Source organism: Chroicocephalus ridibundus, chromosome 1 (assembly GCF_963924245.1).
Source record: "Chroicocephalus ridibundus chromosome 1, bChrRid1.1, whole genome shotgun sequence".
Lineage (NCBI taxonomy): Eukaryota > Metazoa > Chordata > Aves > Charadriiformes > Laridae > Chroicocephalus > Chroicocephalus ridibundus.
Window position 1 is genome coordinate 128692532 of NC_086284.1, and position 20465 is coordinate 128712996.

The window sequence follows — 20465 nt, forward strand, 5'->3', positions numbered from 1 at the left end:
GGAGGCAATTCCAGCCACTGGTTCTGTCAGACAGGACCGAGGAGCCTCCAGCACAGTCCTGTGCTTGGATGCAGCAGCGGGGCAGCTGTATGGCCTGTGGGCTTCACTGCTTGCAGCAGCAGCACAACCATGTCTCAGAACCACCCTGATGCAGTCTCATCCTAACTCATGTTTAAATCAGCTTGGATAAAGCAAAACAAACCTGAGTGTGGACATACTTGCAAACTGCTCAGATGAACCAATACCTATCAGAAAAAGCAATAACTCTCAACAGACAGAAATCTCTGAACCACTGCTTACAGCGCTGCTAAGGCTGGGCTGGATGAGGGATGCAGACATCCTGAAACACCTCGCTAAAGCAGAGGTCTGGGGGACATTTATAAAAGCTTCCAGGCAAGAGTAAGAATAGGCAGGTGTTCTCCTGGAGGGCGTAAAATCTTTGTGGGAACTTGACCTGTTGGAGCCAGGCTCAGGCCCTGAAATGCCAACAAACACATCCCCTCTACTGACAATTTACTCAGCTCCAGCAACCTGTTAGATCCAGCAGCTTGCGGGGCTTTATGAAACAAAGAGCCAACAACCCAAACAGGAACGGAAGCTTTGCTTCCTGTGAAATGCCTGGGGATTTGTGCATAGTCCTGGTCTTCAGCGACACTTCATTACCTTCCTAATTTATACAACACACCAGTATTTTTTGAATAATGTAATGAGCCTGCTAGCTTCTTCCAGCAGGCAGAGATCAGGGAAGGACAAAGAGCAGGTTGGTCAGAGCACCCTGGCAGCTGGCTGAACAAAGGCAGCGGATGTGAAAAAATCACTACAGTTGGATCAGACCAGAGCAGGGTAAACAAAAAGCCCAGGCGTTTGATGACGAGATGGAACTCTGAGTAGGGCACTTCCACACTTCATTACTTGCCCTCTGCTATAGGAACAGACTGGAAGATGAACCCCAGATACCAGATCTATAGCGCTTGTGGGTGAGGCTACCTCGGCTGTCCTCAGGGAATATCTATCACTGGTTACCTCTTAGTCAAAGTCATTGCCCGTAAGACCTTTTCACCCTATTCTTTCTGTCTGCAAGGAATCATCCTGTGTTTGCCAGACATAAGTGGGAATCCAGGGGGAGCCTGAATTTTTGAAATGGAGAGCTTTGAGTCACTCGAGCATCTGGTCTTGAGCTTTTGGTAGGACAACGACTTTTACATATAATCACAAGAAAGGATGGTAGAAATGGTTTATTACCAGAGCCGCCGTTTGGCTAGTGAGTGTATAGCATGAAGGAGCTGGCAGGAAAGATTTTTACAGGCTTGGGATGATAAAACGCTGCTGCCAAATGCAGGGAGCTACCTGCCCAAGTAAGCCCTTGCAGCCTACTGATCTGACAAGAGTCTGGGGGAGAAGGAGCCTAAAGCTCAAAGAACTTTCCCATTCAAGTTGTCTGTCAGTGTCTGACACGTCAAAGGTGATCTTGACAGGCAGAGGCCCCTTGGACAAATCCTGGCCCTGATACAATCAAGTGGAGCTTTGCCACTGATTTCAGTGGAGCTATGATTTCACCTCTTGAGTCTGCCTCTTGCCCTCATTCCCTGTAAATTCTTCTTGGCTGGAGAATGAGTGCAACACAGAGAACAAAGCAAAAATGGAAATCAAGGCACACCTTCAAATTCACATCCATTTAACTGAATTACAACAATTTTCCAGTAAGCTCATTGCTCATCAAAGCGAGGAACAAACAGTGAATCTGACTGGCCTCAGCAGACAGACCCAGCATAAGCAAATTAAGTGCAAATTTCTCCTGCTCCCAGCTCTATCAGGATACCCCTGTTCTGTCCGTCAACATGCCCTGGTATTCCTGCCCACTCTCCCCGTCTGCTGATGTAGCTAAGTCCTGAAAAGAAGAAGCTGCTATTGCCCATGAAATTTTAATGTAGCAAGGAAAAGGCTTCAGGAAGAAGAATATTTGGTGGCATTTACTCCCTATGATCAAAGCCATTTCATGTCTCTTGTGTGATATTATTAGAACACAATATGAAGTGAAAGCAGCGTTCAGACTAAGGTCCCTATTCAAGAAACACTCTCTGCAGAGGAGAATGCAAGAACCAATGCCAGCAGGAAGCCCATATTCTTACAGCATCTGCTTGCCCATGTGTATCTGCAGGGAATTACTTAACAGAAAGAGCCGAGCAGGTACCTTAAGCCTAGTCCCCTCTTGTCACAAGCATGATGTTCAATGGGACATCTCCACTCATCTCAGAATGCTTCCCGACACCCCAAAAGCACTTGTATGACCATCAGTAAGAAACCCAAGTCTAAAGAGATGACATGTCACAGAAAGGACTGTATTTTAGGTCTCTGCTGTCACTGGTTAAATAAAACTCCCAGGGGATGACAGGAAAGACTATTACCAAAAGCAAAAGTCAGCTGCTAGTAAGAATAGGGTGCAGCTAGCTCAAGGTTCTCGTGTTCCCAAACCCAGCAATTACTTCTGTACTGACTGCATGCTTGGGACGTACCATGCAACCACCCAAGAGAACGTAATGCCAGAGAGAGAGCTGACATGCCCTGTCTCTATCACTAGCTAGGCCGATCCTCCAGTGCCAAGAGGCAGATGAAGACCATACAGGAAGATCTGTTAAGCACCCAGCGAGGACAAAGGGAATTTTATCCGGCAGGAAAGAGAATACTGGGGTTCAAACAGATTTGGCTCTGTGTAAGTCTGGGTTAATTCCAGGCCTTTCCTTTCCTCCCCTCTACTAAAGGACACAATGGAATACGTACACTAATATAAGTTTTTGAAAACCCTAGTCCTCTGACTTCAGACAAATTCTCTGCATATTCCTGACTAACATGGACATACAAGAATATTTCCCTGGAAAATATCTGCACTAGCTGAACATGCTGCAATTAAAAATTGCCCTGTCTTATTGCCATCATTCAGTCAGCAATAAAATTCAGAAACCAAGAGGACAAGCTGACCACACTCACAGAATGGTTCGGGTTGGAAGGGACCTTAAAGATCATCATGTTCCAAGCCCCCTGCCATGGGCAGGGACAATCTAAATCTACGCTCTTTCAATTTGAGGCCATTACCCCGTGTCCTAACATAACACTCCCTGATAAAGAGTCCCTCCCCATCCTTCCTGTAGGCCCCCTTTAGGTACTGGAAGGCCGCTATAAGGTCTCCCTGGAGCCTGCTCTTCTCCAGGCTGAACAACCCCAACTCTCTCAGCCTGTCCTCATAGCAGAGGTGCTCCAGCCCTCTCATCAGCTTCGTGGCCCTCCGCTGGACCCCTTAAAACAGGTCCATGTCCTTCTTGTGCTGAGGACTCCAGAGCTGGATGCAGTACTCCTGGTGGAGTCTCACCAGAGCAGAGTAGAGGGGCAGAATCACCTCCCTAGATCTGCTGGCCACTCTTCTTTTGATGCAGCCCAGGATGCGGTTGGCCTTCTGGGCTGCAAGCACGCATTGCCTGCTCAAGTTGAGCTTCTAGTCCACCAGCGCCCCCAAGTCCTTCTCCTCAGGGTAGCTCTCAAGCCATTCTCCGCCCAACCTGTACTTGTGCCTGGGATTGCCATGACCCAGGTCCAGGACCTTGCACTTGGCCTGGTTGAACTTCATGAGGTTCACACAGGCCCACCTCTCAAGCCTGTCCAGGTCCCTCTGGATGGCATCCCTTCCCTCCAGCGTGTCGACCGTGACACACAGCTTGGTGTCATCGGCAAACTAGCTGAGGGTGCACTCAATCTCACTGCCCATGTCACTGACAAAGATGTTGAACAGCACTGGTCCTAGTACTGACCCCTGAGGAACGCCACTCATCACCAGTTTCCATGTGGACATCGAGCCGTTGACCGCAACCCTTTGAGTGCGGCCATCTAGCCAGTTCCTTATCCACCGAGTGGCCCATCCATCAAATCCATGCTTTTCCAATTTAGAGACCAGGATGTCGTGCGGGACAGTGTCGAACGCTTTGCATAAGTCCAGGTAGATGACATCAGTTGCTCTTCCCTTATCTACCAATGCTGTGGCAACATCATAGAAGGCCACCAAATTTGGCAGGCACAATTTGCCTTTGGTGAAGCCATGTTGGCTGTCACCAATCACCTCGTTATTTTCCATGTGCCTTAGCAGAGTTTCCAGGAAGATCTGCTCCATAATCTTGCCAGGCACAGAGGTGAGACTGACCGGCCCGTAGTTCCCTGGTCATCCTTTTTTCCCTTTTTGAAAATGGGGGTTATGTTTCCCCTTTTCCAATCAGCGGGAACTTCACTGGGCTGCCACGACTTTTCAAATATAATGGAAAGTGGCTTGGCGACTTCATCTGCCAGCTCCCTCAGGACCCATGGATGGATTTCATCCAGTCCCATGGACTTATGCACCTTCAAGCAATGTATCCCACACAGATCACCCCCACTGTTGTTCAAGACCTTAGGAAACAAATCTGTCCACTGTTGGTAAGTGTTTGATGAGCTGAGGATGAATTGCTCATACCAACTGAAATTTCCAGCCTCTGTTCCATGGCTGAAAGACTGAGATATCTGTAAAAGTCAAGGTTCAATAAGAAGCAGGGACAGCTGTGCAAAAATATTTGCCCATTGAGTCACACTGCTGATACAAGACTTTTGACTGCTCACCGTAAACCATCATGCCAACACATTTCCACTAATATCACGAAAGCAAAGTCAAGGGAACCGCAACTGAAGTTGAACTGAAACTTAAGCATTTTATTAAATATAATGTCCGCAAGCAACAGCTGTCATGCAGATGTTTACAGAGGTAACAGAAAGCCTCTGAATGGCCCCTGCTGCTTTCATCTTCTTCTCTAAACTGGACTCTGATGAGGGTTCTGTACTGGACGGCTCTTTGTATATCACTGTGCAAATGAAGCATGGTCAAATGAAGCAGAGAAAGACCATGAACACTCAAAAATGACCAAAGGAAATTGCAAGAAATCAACACTTAATATGTAATGTGGCTGCAGTCCCTCAAAGCTTTGCAATGAGAAAGCTCCATGAAGCAGACGTTCTGTTTGTACACAGGGAAGTGGGAATGCGTTGTGGCTTAAATCTTTGGACTGAAAAGGTGGCTTGCTCTTGCTGGCACAGAGAATTGCACAAAGGATTTAGGTTTCACAAAGGGTGAACTGTCCCTGCTCCACTTCCACAGCACAACAGAGCTGTGGGTGATGTACCAGGCACTGCAAGTCCGTAAGGACAGAAACTCTGGTGAAGGAGGGGCAGGGTACAATCCTTTGTAGAATGGGGTATATGACACCGTTATGCTCTGTGTGTGCGTGTGTGTGAACAAGTGAGGAGAGACTGGCATATGTGGTATTCCAACCTACTGGGATAACTGAATAGGAAAAAGATGAAGTTTTAAGCTCTGTGGTCTTTTTGTCAGGGAACAATGCTTACAACAAGACAGCAAAACAAATCAGCCCAGACAGAAAGGACAGAAAAACCCTGTTTCATCTGGAGATCAAGTCTTCCTTACAACTTCCAGTATAATTCTCAAGCTTTCGAAGGATCTCCTCACTCCTAGGAGCCAATCTTAAAACACACTGTTTGAGCACTTTGGCCAGGATAGAATCAACGTCTTGATGACTGGGGAACATGCAATGTAATTTTAGTTTACTAGATGTATTCAACTCCCAACAGAAAGATTCAAGATGTCACCAGTACTGGACAAATGACCCTTAGCTCTGCACTCAAGAGCTTTTACGATGTGAAGCCGTCGTCCCTTGTTTCTAGTTCCTGTAATATCTTTCTATAAAGCTGCCAAGCGTTTGGGAGCTGTATGGGAGACGGATAAAGTTGAGTATACAGAGAGAAATATTTTGTGCTTGGCTATAATTATCAAGCTAATGAAGCTCTAATGGTAAGTCCAAAAAGAATTTACTGCTCAACTTTGTCTGATTCCTCGAATCCAGCAGTTCAGGACAACTTTCCCCAGCAGGTTATAGCTCTCATCTCCCTAGACTATTTTGCCAGCGTGGAAGAGATTGCCAAATCCTAGTACCTCCCTGAAAGATGCAAAGCTGTTTTGATGACCCATCTGTCAAACACAGCAACTAAGTCACATTAATACTAAGTCAAAATAGAGAACTTTGGAAAATTAAGGTAAAGGGAAATGAAGTTTAAGACTAGGAAGTGTTTCAGAAAAAAAATAACCCAAAGCATTCAGTATTATTTGTAGATTCTTTCCTTGTGTTTAGACCAGCCAGAGAAATCATAGAATCTTCATGGTTGGACCTTTGAGATCATCGAGTCCAACCATACACACACCAAAAAACAAACAAAAAACCAAAACCCACCACAAACAAACAACCTACAATCTCTGCCACTACAGCATGCCCTGAAGTGCCACATGTAGACGTTTCTTAAATACCTCTAGGGATGGTGACTCCACCACCTCCCTGGGCAGGCTGTTCCAGTGCCTGACCGCTCTTTCAGTAAAGTAATTCTTCCTAATACCTAACCTAAACCTCCCCTGCCACAACCTTCAGACCATTTCCTCTGGTCCTGTCATTATTCACCTGGGAGAAGAGGCCAACGCCCACCTCTCTACAACCTCCTTTCAGGTAGTTGTAGAGGGCAATGAGGTCTCCCCTCAGCCTCCTCTTCTCCAAACTAAACATGCCCAGCTCCCTCAGCCTCTCCTCATATGACCTGGTCTCCAGACCCCTCACCAGCCTGGTAGCTCTCCTCTGGACACGCTCCAGCACTTCAGTGTCCCTCTTGTACAGAGGGGCCCAGAACTGAACACAGTACTTGAGGTGAGGCCTCACCAGTGCCGACTACAGAGGCACGATGACTTCCCTACTCCTGCTGGCCACGCTATTCCTGATACAAGCCAGAATGCTGTTGGACTTCTTGGCCAGCTGGGCACACTGCTGGCTCCTGTTAAGCTGGCCGTCCACCAGCACCCCCAGGTCCTTTTCTGCCGGGCAGCTTTCCAGCCACTCTTCCCCACGCCTGTAGCGTTGCTTGGGGTTGTTGTGACCAAAATGCAGGACCTGGCACTTTGCCTTATTAAACCTCATACAGTTGGCCTTGGCCCATCGATCCAGCCTGTCCAGGTCCCTCTGTAGAGCCTTCCTACCCTCAAGCAGATCAACACTCCCACCGAGTTTGGTGCCATCTGCAAACTTACTGAGGGTGCACTCAATCCCCTCATCCAGATCATTGATAAAAATACTAAACAAAACTGGCCCCAAAACTGAGCCCTAAAATATTTTTATATGGGTGGGCGGCCGGCTATCACGAACCTACCGAGGTGCCGGCGGCGCTACGGTATCACTATGTCTAGGTGGGATTCTGACTTAGAGGCATTCAGTCATAAGCCCGCAGACGGTAGCCTCGCGCCAGTGGCTCCTCAGCCAAGAGCATGCACCAGGGGTCTGAACCTGCGATTCCTCTCGTACTGAGCAGGATTACTATTGCAACAACACATCATCAGTAGGGTAAAACTAACCTGTCTCATGACAATCTAATGATCAATGTTTTCCGATTATTTCTTAACAATACTTGGAAAATAATCAATGAGAAATAAAGAAGAAAAAACAATGTAGAAAAACCATTATTCTCTCATCAGACCTCCTCAAAAGGAAATAGAGGAAGCCCACAGTAAGACTTACGTTCATCAAAAGAAAGGAAAACTCCAATCAGGGACTGCATTTAGGATTTTAACTTGGTATAGAGGTTCTTTTAAGGAAATTACTCTTATTTGCCCTGTCCATAGTGGGATTTAGGAAGTGCAAAGAACACGTATTTAATTAGCTAAAGTGTATTAACAGCTTAGCACAAATAAGGCAGAATGCTTCCATGATGTATTAAAAATCAGTTAAACCTTAGACTACTTCTTGCTATTATGCTTAACATATGTTAAAATCATACTGCCTTGTTTTCATTAGGCTGTTAATACATGCCCCCAAAGACAGCTTCACCTTAAAGCTCCCATGAGAAAGACCTAAAGGTTTAGCTATGTTGGCAAACCCATCTGAAGTTGACATACTGCTGATGCAGCTGTAATACACTTCCTATCTCTTCATTCCCCCAATAAACACTCTTGGCAAAAAGATTACAAGGCCAGAGAGCTGCACCTGCACTTTGCCTGCATTTTGTAGTGTCACATTCAGCATCTCGTTTCCTCATGGTTACAATTAGAGTAACAAAAGTTAATAGCATGGACCTGATCCTGGACACTAGAAAGTGGAGGCCTGCCGTCAGGCTGGCACAATTTCACCTGCTGCAAGTCAATTCACACAGACAAACTGAGGCTCATACTGAAATTGTCTTGCTTTGGTTCACGACCTCTGACCATGGGGTAGGAAAGAAAACACTACCTATCCCAGTACCTTTGTGAATCCAGCCTGATTTTTCTTTCCTAAATGAAAGCATTTGGTAGGATTCTGCAAGCTGCTTTTTTGTGACTCTAAATTAGGTTTTCAAAATTAATTCCAAAAGAGAATTTCCTGCTTTGGCTGAACAACAGCACTTTAAATATACCCACTGCCTCTTCAGAGTAAGGGCTGGTCTCCATATATTCTTCACTTCCCTTGTACTGTTTCTCTGTGCAACTCACCGAAGAAGAAATTGTATTCTTTCTTCTACCCTTTTCCTTGCTCAGGCAGGAAAGTCACCTGTGTGTCACCAGGCCAGAGATCTAGTTGTCAGGCACCAAACCATCATCATAGAATCTAAAAGAGGCTCTTGAGGCCCTGGTGACACATTCACCTGGTGTGCTTCCTCTGCTTTACAGCTGACTCACATGGAGAACCACCAGGCTCCCTCCAGGATAGGAAAAATAACTGTATGTTATCTGTTTAAAAGCCTCCTAATCCTTAGGCAACAACTGAATAGTAACTGCAGTGATAGGGCAAATCTTTCTGCTTCATATTAATAAACCCTAATGCAATATTATTGCTTGCTGCATCAAAGGCTTTTGCACAAATGATTTTTTTTTTTAAAAAAACCAAAGAATACGTGTGTGGAAGGACTTGGATGTTTAAGACTTTCCTTAGGTTTCCATTTGCTGCACCATGTTGGCATTGAGGAAATAGACTATGTCACCGGAAATAAACGGAAAGTGAGCAGAGTGCAAATGGGGAGAAAGCAAATCACCACCGTGTTTCAACAATCTGACACATCATTTGCCAGACCAGGGGGGAAAGTCTCTTCTCCAAAGGCGTATCACTCTTATCTTTTTAAGGAGACCAACCACCCAGTGTCAGTCTTGAAGAGTCACTGCTTGCCCTAGATATCCATTTGCTGACATAGGGACACAAAAAGCCATGGCAGCGAGGGAGCGACCTGCCAATGCCAGTTGTGTCTTCTGCGAGTGCTTTTTCTCTAGAAGACATAATGCAATTATGCAGGATTCTGCACAGCTCCATCTTATTCCCATAAATTGCACAGACAGAAAGAGCCTGCACCAAAATGCAGCACCTCCGAAGCAGAGTTACCCACTCATGTCCACTGATGTCCTTTCTACGTGGCAACTTCTTGTCCCATGGGGGATGGCTGTGTAATATGAATACCTTTAGCCCATTTCCGTAGATGTCCTGTTTCATACTTGGGTTGTAGCTCAGGTCCCTAACAGTCGGTGACTTCAGGTCCTGCACAGTTCCTTTCCTGCAGTGAAATCATGGCACTGATACTTCTGCCAGAACACCCCTAGATAGGCTTGTGCGTATTGTTTGCCTGGTCCTAAATCCTCCCTTAGGATATGCATTAAGCTCCAGCCAGCAATTACACTGCTCTGGCTGTGTCTCACCAGGTACTCCGTCTTTGCTGGAGTTCCTGAGGTAAACTACGCAGATTTTTGCTGGGTAGTTTTGTAGGGATAAACACACACCCCTGGTGTAGCCACGGGACTCCACTGACATAGCACTGGCCTTGGATGAGACAGTGATGCCCTAGAGGGGCTGTGGCACAGCCAGGCAGAATGGCTGGAAAAAAAGGAGGGTGCTGAGGCCTTTAAACTACAGCTCCCGGGAGAGACAGTGATACTGCCAGATAAACAAAGTTGATCTGCAAACTGGTCGAATTAAACAGTTCGGCTGAGTGGAAATACGGTACTTCATTTAGACCTTCCCATGAATACAATGTACTGCAAATAAAGAACAAGAGCAGCAACAATAAAAAAAGGTGAAAAATCACACCTTTCCCAAATTTTTTGGAAACCACATTTTCCATTTTGAATTATTGTACACAGCAAATTTCAGAGTGTCTCACCCTTGCCAGCAATTCCCACTGTTCTCTCCCTAATATCTAGCAAACGGAGCTTTCCATCTCCTCCTGATACTGACATCCTGTATAAATGTAGGCAGATTTGAACCTCCATCAGAGAATTGTAGCAGCTGCTAAGCACGAGAGGATTTTCTTTTTTTCTTTCTTTTAAAACAATTAAAAAGTATCTGACTGTTTCTACGAAAACTGTGGACTGGACAACATCTTGTGAAAAAACGTTGCTGGCTGAAAACTGGCAGTCACTCCGTCAGTATGACAGAATAATTAAAACCAGTATGACAATAATTAGCACTTCTATAGTTCTTTTCATCCATGGATATCAAAGCACTTCACAGAAACAAGTGCAGCTACCTCAATTTTTAGAGCTGAGCTCGGAAAAAAACAAATCAGAATTTTTTCCTTGTGGAAAATTCCAACAACTTCATCACCGGTTTTCATCCTAAATTAGAGTCAAGAGTTGAAATGTTTTTTAAAAATTGCCAGAATGAAGAGTTCTTAAAAAAAAAGTACCAAGGTTGATTAGGAAATTTTGGTGTTTTCAGTGGAACCAAAACATTTTGCCATTCTTAATTCGGTGCACTTCATTTTGAGTCTCTCAGCAATACACTGCATCTGCCTCTGGGAAGGGGATGCCTCCTGGGAGCTGTAGTTCAGGTTTCCCCACTGAACTTGATAACTCTATTAGTTAGGCACTGCCTGTCCCCATCCTCCCCTAAGGCTGGGCCTGCCTGTCCTTGTCTTCTGCAGAAAAACATCATCAAACTATTCCTTACTGCCTCTGCTGAGCTTGTGAATGGGAAGCACCGACTGCAGCAAGAAGGGCTGAACAATTTAGCAAAGAAGTAAATATAAAACCCAACAGCCCCAGTGGACAATTTCATGCTTTAGAAGCCAGCCCATCTCTCCTCCTATGAGTCAGTAAAGCATCCTACGGTAGATTTGACTTTTTGGATTACTGCTCTTTTGGGATGAGTTCTTTCAGGTCAACCCTGCATCCAGGGAGCTGAAGGAGCAAGCTTCTGCTGCTGCTGCCTTGGGTTTACGCCTGCAACTAATATGGTCATCATGTCCACTTTGCAAATTATAGATTTGTTTTGTCTGTCTAGAACTGGGGAAGCGGAGGACAAGTCACGATTGCTAATTATAGATGTCTCACCTTAACACAAAACTTGTCAGAAGCTTGTGATGGGTTACATACCTAAATGCTTGCTGATAGGCACTCTTCGCTCTAGGTTGCACAGTTTTCATACTGGCAATGGCACAGACTTCGCTACCACGTCCTTCCTTGTCCAGGGAGGTGGGAAATGTGCATGGGACCAGAGGGAGCCTGAACAAGTTGGTGCTTTTCTAGGAAAGCCCATTTACTGCATTTCTAGAACTCGTCTGAGTGGTTCTACGCTTCACTTGTGCTCTCCTTACACACACACTGTGGCAATTTCTCTCAATGGTCCCAACAACTAGGAAGGGGGGGCTTTGTTGACTAATCAAACAAGACTGAGCTGATTAAACTTTTGTTGTTTTCTCTGACTGTTCCTTTAATAATTTCAGAGCAACAAACCACAGGGAGACTGCAGGTTCAAGGGAGAAATCAGTTAATGTTGCTACCAATTTAGCTAATGTTACTAAAACCGAAGTAGATGTTTCCAGGCACAGAGCATGAGGCAACTCAGGTTCAGCAGTATCAGGTTCAGCCTATTATTCACAATCACACATACAACCCAGTTAACTCTTTAAACCTGACCTGGTAAAACAAGATAGCCAGATGTAAACAAACATCACCTTGGGGAAAATCAGATTCAAAGTCTACCCTTACAAACATGCCTTTTACCTGTATTTCAGTGTACTTTACAGATTTGTTTTTTTACAAGATGCTTTTGATACTGTGTCTGACATACATTATGGTACCTCACTCCCAGATGTTTATCGTATTAGCCATTTACATGTATGTCAGATCTACACCAGTACTTACTAACTGAACACCCGAATTACACGCATAGCACAGCTTAACCTCACTCAGTGTTACCATCCAAAAACAATTCCAGCAAACAATCAAAGCATTCTTGCACTGAAATAAATAAATAAATATTTCTTTTACCTTGCACGTAAGGATCAAGGGGTTTTCTGGGCAAAAGCCTACCTCATAACCGGCCTCTCAGGCCCATATTTCGCTACTTGCATATTTGCACAACTGAAAAAAGAAACAGGACTCTCCCCAACTTTACCTGTAAGCAGCACGCTCTGTCACCTCAAATGCTGCTAGCTGCAAAGGAGCGGAAGAGAAAGACAAAACTTCTCTGATAACCTGGGACAGTAATGGAGACTGGTCTGGCATTTTTCAGTTGTAGGACAAAGTTCTGAGACAATTTTGTAAGTAGGGAAGGATTGTTACTCTTTAAGGCTATACACTGCAAAACGGCAGTGCTTACGTGTATTGAAGGTAATTTGAAAATCTCCTTAATTTCTAGACTTAACAAGTGCATGATGCCAGGCTCAGATCTTTAATTCTCAGTTAGGAAACAGGGAACAGATGCTGATGCACAGAACCATCTTTTATGCGAAATGAATTAATATACGTCCCTCTGTCAAAACATAAATAATGTACTGGGACAGTGTCACCTTGTGGTTGTTTGCTGACATAGCGGCCAACCGAGAGGGGATACTCCCTGTACCTAACCTCCCTCGCCCCCAAAAGCCTTCGCTCAGAAATGCCAACCTTAAAAACTTCCTTTGGGGTAAAACAGGACCTCCATGATCTGCCCTGTGTGCATCCTCCATGCAGCTGTTACCAGCTTTTGCATTAATGCATCCTAAAAGCCTCACAGAGAAACGAAGGCATTAAACACCTGAGCCAACTCCACAACTTGCTCTGGCTGCAGAAGTCTGGGAGGCAGACACGCGTGAGGAAGGAAGCTGCTAAGTTCATAAATAGGAGCTGTAAGGCTGAGCAATAAAATTCCATTTGTCCCTTTGCGAATCTCCTGCCTTGCAAGGAGAATTCCAAGAACTGGCACATCTTCTTGCTCCTAGCACTCCGACGCTACAGAGAAAGCGGATTTTGAAAATGCTGCTGTGTAGAAAGAGGGAAAAACACAGCCCTAATTCAAAGTTAGTACTAAGCAAGGAAATTCAGACACCAAACTGTGCTCTTAATGGAGAACTAATGGATGTTAATTAACCACCAATTGACAAAGAACATATTTACTGTAGTTTAACAGCTCTGCAAATAGACACAAACTCATTTACACATGTTTAAACCTTAATAAATACATTTGCAGTCATTGGCCGCTTAAGTTGATGTTCAAACTGTCCCCTATAGTAAATCTAAAGGGATACATTTGGTTGCAAAAGTTATTGCACATTAATTAAACATTAGCTCACTGCAGAAAACCAAGTAAGTTGATGGCAAATGACCTCTTTCATCAATACTGGTTTATTACACAGCTATTAAAAAGCCGTATGCAAAAATGAAGAAAAATCACAACGCCAAACATCCTTCTCTCTGCACCGTCATCCACACCTTTGCAAAGCAAACCTGTGCCCAGGGTCTCCTGATAAGGGGAGTTCCCCAGGCATCGTGCACAGGTGAGGAGGGCCAGGGTAGCACGCAGTAACGTTACTGCAGGCAATGCTCCAAGCAGCGGGTTTCCCAGAGTGATTTGATTGTGGTGAGCAGGCAACAGGATTTAGAAAAGTCCTAAGTTCTGAGCAGAAGGCATGGGATAGAAAAACATGTAGTGACACTTATGAGGAAAGGTGGTGGGAAGAATACTTGCAGAGTTTTCACTCTTGCAAGCTTATTTCAGTCAGTCCTGTGAGCCTTTCATTTGATTCCTTTCCTAGCTTTCTCTGTTTGGACATTATTGTCTTCCCTTCTGCTACTACATTCACTGTCCGTTCAAAATGGTGTGAAGAACCCTCTCCTCTGCAGCTCTCACCATGATCCTGCATCCCTCATCCTCCTCCCATCCCATTCCTCAATACATCATCCCTTAAGGTTTCCTCTTAACCAAATCCGTGTATTTTGCTCTAAAAGCACTCCACTTGCTTCCCAAAGGTCTGTGATAAGGGTTAAGCCCTTAGTGTATGTCAAATGCTTTAAGATCTCCTCACAGAAAATGCTGGACTTGGACAACAGAGAAACACCGCCTCCTTTTCGCATACTTCTTATAGGAATGCACAGCATAAACCCAAATCAAATCGTATTTATCCCAGGTTGTTTCATTCTCCAATGCTGTTGCAGAAGCCTCCAGCGGAGGGAGCTTAAAATAACTGAAAAAAGCCTTACTTTCAAGAGACAGACTAACTTAATTAAGTCATCGTTTTGTGCTTTATACAAAAAAGAAAAACACTCAGGAAACAAAAAAGGAAATAATCAGCATTCATCAAATGGGAAAAGTCCAGATCAAACGGTGAAGAAGTGTTTTCAGACTTCGAGAGAATACAAATAGTGGGAAATAGAAAACACAAATTAAATTAAGAATCATAAAATTTTCTCTGTTCGCACAGCTCAGGCAACACTGTCTGGGGCCAATTTATTACCAGGCTCAACAACAAATAAGCTCACATGACTCCCATGCTGAAATAACCTTTACTCATTTCACAATAAACCTACCATAGGGGTCTGGTAAGCAAAGATGAATTATAGCTGCCTGTCAGAAATAATGATGATAATCCTTTCCACTTCCACAACATCTGTGGATTACAACCACCTCTGGTTGTAATACATCAATGTAACATAACGAAAGTATGTCTCTCAAAAGTATGTCTCTCAAATACATCATGTAACATAACAAAAGTATGTCATCAAGAAGTTCACAGATGGAGAAACTGAGGCACAAATGGAGGAAGTGAGTCGGTCTGGAATCACAGCATAACCTTCATCCCTGGTCTCATCTTGCCCTGCATCTCATTAAAGTGGAAATTTTACACATCGCTGTCATCGTCTCAACATATGAATTGCAGCAGCACTCGGGCTCTGTGGTTATGGACCAGGGTCCTCTTGCGCCAGGTGCTACACAAAACAAACTGAAAGAGCTCAACAAAAAGGGGTTTCCCTGTCCTAGGGTTTGCAATGGAGATAAGAGTGCATGCCTTTGTATTTGACATGGCAGTTGTGCCTGGAGAGCATCGATCTGATACTTTCTGGCACAAGACCCATGGATTTGAGAACCTTGATGGCTGGGGTGAGTTTTCTCTCATGTTGAGCGTGTATGTTGCATTCTAGTGACTGAACCTAGGGAAGGGCACACAGGCTGAGCTACCTCCTCCAAGCTCAGCAATTTCCCCTTCAGCATAAGGGGGAGAGACCCTTAGTTGTGGGAACTGAAGGTGGCACAAAATACAGCAGAAGCCCTTGTGTGCATGTATGTGCAGGGCTTTCCTCTGGTACCGCCTTAGCACAACAAAATCCTGGCTAGTCCACACCACATTCCTTCCAGGCAGCCACAGGCTTGACTGTGAACCCTTCTCTTAGATAACCTGCATGCCCAACCCAAACCTTTCCTAACTGTGGCCCTATCTCACGTTCAGCTTCCCTGCTGACGCTCTACCATTAATAACAAGAAGGATGCAGAACAATAGCAGTGCATCCAGGAAAGTCATACCTCTGGATCTGGTGTACTTTGAAGGCACCAAGCTGTTCTGCCTTCACGAGGCACAACTCAGATGGTATCTGTCAGCCAAAGGCATCCACATCAGTTGTGCCAAGATGCCTTTTTCTTCTCAGCTGCAGGCAACTGTGAAGTCCCTCTCTTTCCCCAGATGTTCTTGCATGCTCCATTGCAAAAAAAAATAAGTGTCTGTCAAAACGGTCTGTGCCTCCTCCCAAGGAAACAGTAGCCAGGGGCAAGGTGTGTGTGTGGGTCCTTTTTAGCATCTGCAGCTTCATTAAAGTAATTGGCATCTGGACTCGATTTTGGAAACTCAATGCCAAAGTGGCTGATGGGGCAAACTGATGCCGTGGAGTCAGAGCCAGAAACTGCATAGCAGGCTTTTGAATGTGGTCTCTGGCAAGATCTATGCAATGAAATGACATTATGGCTTTGCCATACATTACATGCAAATTAGAAGAGGCTGGCAGCCATGCAACTGGCATAGCATAGCAGCAATCACCCTCACAAGATGTAGAAGGCAAGGCTATCCGTCCTCAACCTGGCACGGGGGTGAGAAAGGGAAAGACAATGCTCCTGCAGTACAACTGCCTACCTCTTCTCCCCTCCGAGTGATCTAATGGGGAGGAAGACTCTTCCCAATGCCCAGCCCCTGGTGTTCCTACCTCATTTTTCAGCTTTGCCAGAAGCTGTGATTTTTTCCCATCCAAAATTTCATTCAAATGTCTGCCGTTCTTTGTCTCTTCTCCTCCCAAAGCATCCTCGCCTTAGTGCTGTAGGCTATGCACAACAAAATGTCTGTCTGCAGGTGCCGAGTAGTGATAGATGCAGACAGCTGGCGGGCCAGCCGGGACTTCACCTGCTTTGCTGTTGATGAACTACTCTTTCTGTACATTAATTGCTTTTAATGTTTTCCCCCACTTAGGCAACTGTCTCCTCCTCTTTAACCTTTTGGATTTTCTCTGAACTGTTTGGTCTAGACAATCTACAGCAAAACTCCCCAAGACCACATGGCGCAATCTGATAACAGAGGACAGATGTCAGCCTCCTGGCCCCCTATTTTCAAAGTCATGAGTACTAATAATTTCGGGAGATGTTAGTGAAAGGAGCATTCATCCTTGATATAATTAATTGTTCTTCTTCTATCCCAAGGATGCAGGGATTCACAATTTCTATGGTGTAGAGAGGTAAACTAAAGGCAAGAATACACAAAAACTAAGTCAGAACTCTTGCTACTAGATTACAACGATTCAACCAAAGCCAAGTGGTATCTTGGTGTCAGCAATGAGGTACGAATGCTCATGTCCTGTACTCACTCACACTATTGTTAGATCAGGCCACTAAACTTGCCAGAGTGTCTCTTTCAAACAGGTGGCATTAACAAAGGACTTTAATGTGGGTATTGTCGGTTTGATACTTCTAAACGTTCAGCCTGCTACCCAGTAAACGTGCCTCAATGCATCGTTCCTCATACCACAGGGCTTCACAACGCAAGGCACTAGACAATCTACAGCAAAACTCCCCAAGACCACATGGCGCAATCTGATAACAGAGGACAGATGTCAGCCTCCTGGCCCCCTATTTTCAAAGTCATGAGTACTAATAATTTCGGGAGATGTTAGTGAAAGGAGCATTCATCCTTGATATAATTAATTGTTCTTCTTCTATCCCAAGGATGCAGGGATTCACAATTTCTATGGTGTAGAGAGGTAAACTAAAGGCAAGAATACACAAAAACTAAGTCAGAACTCTTGCTACTAGATTACAACGATTCAACCAAAGCCAAGTGGTATCTTGGTGTCAGCAATGAGGTACGAATGCTCATGTCCTGTACTCACTCACACTATTGTTAGATCAGGCCACTAAACTTGCCAGAGTGTCTCTTTCAAACAGGTGGCATTAACAAAGGACTTTAATGTGGGTATTGTCGGTTTGATACTTCTAAACGTTCAGCCTGCTACCCAGTAAACGTGCCTCAATGCATCGTTCCTCATACCACAGGGCTTCACAACGCAAGGCACAAATGGTTCCACAGGCTGATCACAGCCAGACACTATCTGTGGCAGTGGAGTGTGGCGGTGTGCTCTCCCCTTTTCCCCTCCTCGGCTCCTGCTCAAGCCATGGCCATCAGCAGGAGCTGTTATGAGTTGCACTTGAACTGTGGGAGATGGCTGGCAACATAACCAAAACACTGTCTGGAGTGGGAACCTAGGTATCTTGTTCCCATGCGAATATGACTATAGGTCAATTATCTTACTCCGTAAATAGTGGACAGCCCAAGAGCCCTTTGAGCTCTCCTGCACGGCAGCGGGCTGCACGACAGGACCTCCCCTTGAGTGAGGACGCTCGCTTAAGGCTCTTCTCCTCGAGGTTGAGAGATTCCTTGCCGCAACAGATTCTTGGTAAGTGACTAATAGCATGCTAAACTTTGAAATCTTAGCTAAGTGATATAAGGATTGATTGTGCATCTATAATCCTTTAGACATAAACCGTTGACCAAGTCTGGGACTAGGACTGGATCCAGCCGCACCTAGACTCCTCTCTGAGAAGGAGTTTAGAAAGAAAGGGGGTCCTTTCTGAACCTCGTGACTCAACGGGAGGGTCTCCCTGAGAGCTTGTCTGACCCTGGCCTCTATGCAGTAAATTATCAAGTGTACCCTGGCATCGAATCTCGTAAAACACTGTCGCATTCACTACTAACTTTGTTAAATCACTGTTTTATGTTAATAAACATTTCACTACTCTCTTACAAGTGAAGTTATTCACTCCGCCCGCGACACTATCACGCCCTGGGACTCAAGTTTGCTATTTGCAAGACAACTCAATGGCCTTTCAAAGGACTGAGGAGTTGCTCCACTGAGAAGTCTCAAGGCAGAGAGAAGGCAGGAGGCAGTAGTAAGCAGTCTGAAAAGAACTCTTATCTTGGATATCCAATACGAACATCACCCTGTGTCTTGGATTAATGCACCTAATCCATTCAATCTGTAGAAAAAACCCAAACTGATTGCAGTGTTGCTGACTACACTAGAAAGCAATGTCTTAGTCTAAACCAGATTGGGCTTTAAAGGACCTCTGGATCAAGTCTAGCTCTTTGCTACTGCAAACAATTTTATCACAGATGTTTTCAAAACCTGTGATGGATAGCAAACTGGAGGACTGAGAGGAGCTAGAGCAAACAAATCCTGCTCCTTTCTCATGTCAGTAGGTGCACTGTTGCCTTCTGGTGGAACAGCCAACAGAAGAGGCAGTTTGGGATGCTGTTAATCAGAAACAGCTTGTGTAGCAACACCAAGGATTCCTCCCTGTGTCCTAGTCTGCTGTTCTCAACCCCTGTTTCCAACCTGAGGGATGTCTCTATACATTACCAACAGGGGCTGTGGCCACCTAACAAAATAATAAAAAAAAAACCAAACCCAACCCAACCAACCAAAAAACCCGAAAAAACCTGACCGGCCGAACAGCCACAAAGTTCCTCACATGATCTCCTCCACCTCCAATAGCAGTAAAGAGTTATGTTGCACTAGTCACACTGATAGAACCTGAGAGAGGAGACAGTCCTTCACTAATTAAAATCAGTGGCTGTTTCCCAGATGAGATATAAAATGGCTGTGCTGCTGAAGTCTATAAAAAGCAATATGAAGTGCCTGAGTATGTATTTTACCTTGCAACATTCATACAGCTAGAGAAGGGAACATCAAGAAGACATATAAAGCAAAGGCTGAAGGAGTTAAAGCCCAGTTAAAAACTGGTTGAATAGCATTTAAGGGCTAGCTAATTTTGGAAGGATTAAAGGTTTGTCTAGCAGTCAAGTGAAAACTCTGAATCGATCTACAACATTTTGTGCAAAAAGTGACACCCCTGTTGGAGTGAGGAAGGCCTTTATCCCACCCAGGGTGGGTTATATTACATGTAGGAGTAGGAAAAGGGGCACTCGAACCATTCCAGGCAGCAGGTTGCTAGACAGGGCTGTACAGATGTGATGTTCTGAAGTCATACAAAATTCAGAGACTATTATATTGATATGTGACAGATGTTATGGAAGCATGGAACATTCAGAGACCAGTGCATTAACTTTATAAATATTACATGCAACCTTATGGATTTTTTAGTGATTATATGCTTAGCTCTATACGTAAACCAGATAAAGTTTTCTGCGTGTCCTAAGCCACCCTGCAGGGGACTTAATGCAAACCATCCTGTGAAGAAAAAAACCCACAAAAGTAAAAAAATAATTTAACTTTTGACCTATATAAAGAGAACCAACAATGCTAAAGTCATAAAACAATATGAGCTCCTGGTCTGACTCAAACATGTCTGACTCAACTACGTGCTAGAGTCTCCTTGGGGATGTAAGCTCTACCTGCGCTATGGAACCTAAGAGTATTTCCCAAGATCAAGGTGCATGCCCGAATTGTGACAAGATACCCACATACCATTTTGTTTTCCTCATGGCTCCCAAGGACAGCCATGGCAAGGCAAGCAGGCAGATGAGACCCATGGCATGCCTAGGACCAGCACAGGGCCACAAAACACCTGCGCCCTGAAATATAAATTAGACTTTGACAACGACCTGCAGAGCTTTACAGATTATTAGTTTAAGTTAGG

General features: G+C 44.7%; 1 protein-coding gene across 1 annotated transcript in view; it reads right to left on the minus strand.

The window, feature by feature from the left end:
• The window catches only part of LSAMP (limbic system associated membrane protein), a 1022135-nt gene that overhangs the window by 322933 nt on the left and 678737 nt on the right, over nt 1–20465 (minus strand). The gene's annotated exons all lie outside the window — the stretch shown is intronic.